Raw genomic sequence first — 5,727 nt, forward strand, 5'->3', positions numbered from 1 at the left:
CACTGTTCGCTGTATTTGGCTATTGCAGTAAAGAGAGGATGGGGTCTCTTTCAATTAGATGTAAATAATGCATTTCTACATGGTGACCTCAATGAGGAAGTTTACATGAGATTTCCTACTGGTCTTTCTCCTCATTCCCCTAATCATGTTTGTTTATTAAAGAAGTCTATTTATGGCCTAAAACAGGCCTCTCGACAATGGTATTCAAAACTCACTGCTGCCCTCAATTTCAAAGGATTTAGTCATTCTCTCAATGACTATTCTTTGTTTTTTAAGAAGTCTACTTATTCGATTTCTATAGTTGCAATTTATGTCGATGACATTTTATTGACAGGAGATAATCCAGCCGACTTACAGGAACTCAAGTTATTCTTGGATGCAGAATTTAAGATTAAAGATCTTGGTAATTTACACTTCTTCCTCGGTTTGGAAGTCATTCGGGAACCACATGGTTTAATTCTTTCTCAAAGAAAGTTCATTTTTGAATTATTAACAGAGTTCGATTGTTTGGACCTTACTCCTGTTTCTACACCTCTGGATTCTTCTGTCAAATTAAAGGCCAATGAAGGTATTCCTTTGACGAATCCTACTCTATATCGACACTTACTGGGAAAACTGAATTACCTCTTTCATGAACGAACGAAACACGTCGAAATCAACTGTCATTTCGTTCGTCAGCAGTACCTCGCCGGTCTTATTTCGCTCTCTCATGTTCGATCTTCCTCTCAGCTTGCAGATCTGTTTACAAAATCTCTCACCGGACCTACCCATCACTCTCTTCTTCACAAGTTGGGTGTCTCATCCCCTCCAACTTGAGGGGGGGTGTTGGAATCCTTCTTCCTTCTTCCTTCTCAGACGATTTTACACTCTTCCAGGCTACTAGTTTAAGAATGGAAGTAGCTACAAATGAAAGACCCTACAAATGATATTATGGACTTGGGTTATGCAACCATTGGGCCTCAGACGTGGGCCTCAGATGTTTGATTGAATCTGTTTTAAACGTCTGGGCTTTAGCATATACACTCTCTTCTAGAACTTAATTAAGGCATCTTTTATTATACAATTTCTGTATTTATTCATTGTTTGTAGAGGTAGACCAATTAGAAATAGCCACCTCTATAGTTAGTTAGCAGGATACTTGTATAAATATAGGTAAATTGTACAGAGCAGATCAATCAATTAAAAGAGAATTTTCCAATACAGTCCTTCATTTTCTGCATTTTGGGGCTGTTGGGGTGTTTGGTTTGTTATTTCTTGCCTCCATCCACATCTTGCACACTGTGTACTTACTCCATCCTGATGGCAGATGCCTCGAAGAATGGTGTTGCTCAAGAAGCAGTACAGAATATTAAAAGAGCTAGCAAAACCATGACGGGACAGATTCTTGGTGTGACAGAGGATTCATCATGGGAAGAAATTGTGCAGGTCCGTTTAAATGTTAACCGTTATCTTGTGACACTGTTTTTGTCTTCAATATGACATTAATACGTCGCTTCTCATTTTTCTTGCAGAAGTATGACAACTTGTTTGAGCAAAAGGCTAAAAACGGGAGTTTTTACCTTCATTCAATCAAAGGTACATTGAGCTAAAGAGTGTTTGGAAGAAGTTTACAAACCTAAAGAAACAGAAACAAAATAAGAAAATTAGTGTATATTCTTGCTGCTAATGATTTACCTAGTTAGTTCCTTGGATCTTTGTCGAAAATTTTATATTTTGGTGACAGACGCTGAGGTTTCTGTTCAAGAACTTCAATGTGGTGAGTGTGTTAGACACATCACAAACAACACAACACACTCACACCATTGTAGTAGACATGTGTATAAAGGGATCAATTTCTTGAGTAGCTAACAAGAAAAGAAGTTGAAAAAACTCGATAACATTTTCGCCCATTATTTTAAGTTGTATTCATTATTCAAGCTTCTTATATGGTGATGTTTAAGTCACAGCAGAAATGCTATTTATCTTGCATTATTTTGTTATGTTAAAACATTGTGATGCATAAAATCATTATAGTTAAAAAGCAAGGCAAATGCCTCTTATATTTGTTTGATTTGTAAAGCTTGGTACAAATTTTTGGATCCCTCCCATCCTTTTGTCTTCAGTACGACTTCCCATTATACCCATTTGTTTGATTGGATGAGATCATATAGAAGGATAAATAATGCATTTTTGTTCTCCCACTTATATCGGTTTTGTATCTCGGTTTTGTATCAGATGATGAGTTTACGTAAAACTCTTTTTATTGGCGCTCGGTAAGTAGGCTATTAGATTGATTCGTGCTATCCCCACTTTCCTCTCACGCCAAACAAGATCATAAACAAAGGAGGAAAATAAACTCAGCGCATTTTCTCCTTTTCCTTTTAAAATTGGAGATGTAGAAAAGAGAAGGAACATGATAGCATAAAAGTTTCAAAATTACTAGCTTAATTTTTGTAGGAAACAATATGTATTGTCACAAGGGAGCAAATAGTTTGAAAATACATGTAGAAAATGGCAAAGACGTATTCACTTCAACGGTTTACATCAAACCGATAAATGCACGACATGTGTTTGTACATAAGATCTTCGCTTATCAAATCACTTAATCATGGTAAATTGGTATGATTTAATATAAATACCAGGTGCGAGTAAGTTTTTAGCCGTTAAAACTTAAAGTACCTATGGCATAACCAATAATTATATCACATGTATATTAGAGATCCCAACGACTCAACATTTACATCATCCCTGTACTCCATTTTTTTTAATTCTTTCTTTGCCTTTCTCTTTTTTCCACAAACTAAGTGTATTATCCCGTTTCTTCTTCTTTTTTTCCTCTCTCTCTATATATTTATATATACTAGTCCTGGACACGTGCGTTACACGTGTATTCCTAACAATTAATAAATACTATTAAAATATTAGTATGAGATTCAAAATTAAATTAAAAGAGGAAAAAACTCAAATTGATAATTGGTGTCATATATGTCAAAACAATATCGTAATTGAACTTGAGATGAATGAGTAGAACAATTATATTTTAAAACTAATTATTAAAGTTAAAAAATTGACTCAGACTCTTTCTAAGAATCTCTCCGGCACAACAACGTACAAATAAAAATCTTAACTAATGTATATTAACATTATATTAGATATTAATTTAACATAAATAGAGTAAGTATTTGACTCAAGACTTTAGATGATACATATGTATCGTGATATTAAATTTGTTATAGTCTCATTCAAATTAAAATAAATTCTTATTATCTATAGCTAAATATGTGCCTTTTGGCATAGCTAGTGTAGCATGAAAAAACAAACTTTACATCATCTGGTAACAACATAATAGCATTCTTATACACAAACTTATAAAGATGAGGCTTTAATTTGGGTAAGTACAAATTCAAGAAATAAATTACCATATAAAAAGTGATTTATTCACTTTAAGAGGTGTTTTTACTCTATCAAATAGAGTTTAAATGATCCCCTTCATTTTCAAAACAAAAAAAGAAAAAGTTTCCTTAGTGTTATTCTTTTACTTCGGCCACTATTACTATAGTCGGTAGTTGTACACAATCCACAAATTATATGACGTTTTCTTATGAGGTTTTCTTAATTTATCAAATATTTAATTTATGTGATAGTTCAACAATACATAGTTCAAATATGAATATGAGCAACATCACTTGTGATTACAAATACTTCAAGCCTTAATGCTTGTGTCTTGTCTTTACAAAATTGTAACCTCCACCATATTACAGTCATATGTTAAAGTTATACGGAAATTCAATTAACATATATCTTTATTTGGATGCATGGGATCATTGTCAATTTCGTGATGTACATCTGGGGAAGAAAGTAATAACTACTTGTTATAAAGATCCTTAATAACTATCGACATAAGAATATTAATATGATACATTTAAAACTTGGAGTATTGTAAAATTTTATTGCATCTAAATAAAGGATAAGAACAAATTTAACTGAAAATAAAAGAAGCAGAGAGCCCAAAGAAAATTAAAAGTTGTGGGATAAGATTAGGCTGTGGATATAACGTTAGAAATAATTAGTAAGTTGATTATATCTATAAATATATTTGTTCAAAGTTAAAAATTTTATTTTGATTACTTTGAGTTTCTGAAGATAGAGAGATACTAATCAAGCAGTTGGTCTACTTCATCCAACAATAATATAAAAACCAAATTAGTTTTTGAAAAGTAAATACAAAGTGAGAAAGTGTTACCAATTATGTGGAAGTAATAAGCAAGAAACCTGTAAAAGTATTAATAATTACATAAAAAAAGACAATGAGTTAACCAATCAAACGATAAATGTAATTTCTAATCGAACAAAATCTATATAATTGGTAGGGATTATATTTTGACAAATATATGTATGAAAGTATCATAACAACAAACATTTTCCAAGTCGAAAGCCTCAATTAGAGAATTGCTCAAACAAAAGGCTTTAGGTGGAAAGAAATCAAAAACAAAACATGTCGATAAATTAAGTGACATCCAATGAAATTCAAGAGGAAACGAAAGTAACAAAACAAAAGCAATGACATATTAACAGTGAAATAATAGATCATAATACCTGGAAAAAATGTATATGAGAAGAAGACAAATAGAACAATAAAAAGAAAACAACTTATTTTGGACCTTTATAGAGAGCAATTAAGAATATAATAAATTGTGAGGAAAAATTAATGGTTGGGAAAAGGAAAAGTTAGTACGATGTACATTACCTTTAAAGATCAGTTATATGAATTGAACAGACAACTTTTAGCTATAGAGGTATTACGTTTAACATGAATAGTAAAAAGTAATATTATTTGGAAATTAGAAAGGGCAGAACTTTTACATCAAAAAGGAAAAAAAACAAAAATTGAGGAAACAGATTAATAAGGATGCTTTTAATATCATTATTTAATTAAATATTTCAATCTTTAGGTAATTAAAATATTATTATTTAATTAGATATTTTATTAATTAATATTAACTTATTTAGATATTTTATAATATTTTAAATTAGGATAAGGGTAAAATGGTATTTCAACTTTTAAGTTTGTGACTTCCCACTTTTAGTATAACTAGTCTTCGCTCACGTGCGTTGCACGTGTACCCTATCAATTAATATTGAGATTTTAAAAATGAAACAAGTATAAAATATGTAAATGAGACATAAAGTAGATTTTTTTAAAAAGAAATATACTCGTAAACTTAAAACAATGAAGGGTGATATGTATACTCCAAATTTTGTGAATCAATTGAAACACCAAGTAATTTTACCCTATTATCAAATATAGATATGGGAACCATATAGTTATTCACTGGTCACTTGTATTACATATTTGCATGACTTTTCATTTTTTCATTTTAATTGTTACCATAAAAGTGAGATTAAACCTTATTATTTTAATTGTTACCATAAAAGTGACATTACTACGATGACTTTCTGAAAGTCAACGTCTCTACGATCCTATAGTATGTGTTGACAGTAATAAATACATTTCTTAGAGGATGAAAAAGTCTGTCAAAGGAGATAAAGAAGCGATAAGTACTGAAATTATTTTTTTCCAACAAAAATTGAAATCCCAAGGTAAAAAATAGAAAAGTATCACATAACGTATAAAATTGAGTAATACCTCGAGAATACATTTCAAAATTACTACAAAACTCATCAAAAAATAGACATCAAAAAAACATTCAAGGGTACAACATATTAACAAGACCACACAAAAATAAA

General features: G+C 30.9%; 1 pseudogene; it reads left to right on the forward strand.

The window, feature by feature from the left end:
* The window catches only part of LOC102593513 (uncharacterized), a 5,680-nt pseudogene extending 3,756 nt beyond the window's left edge, over positions 1 to 1,924 (forward strand).
* Positions 1,925 to 5,727: the final 3,803 nt, after the last annotated feature.

Source organism: Solanum tuberosum, unplaced genomic scaffold, assembly GCF_000226075.1.
Source record: "Solanum tuberosum cultivar DM 1-3 516 R44 unplaced genomic scaffold, SolTub_3.0 scf00251, whole genome shotgun sequence".
In the NCBI taxonomy this organism is placed as follows: Eukaryota; Viridiplantae; Streptophyta; class Magnoliopsida; order Solanales; family Solanaceae; genus Solanum; species Solanum tuberosum.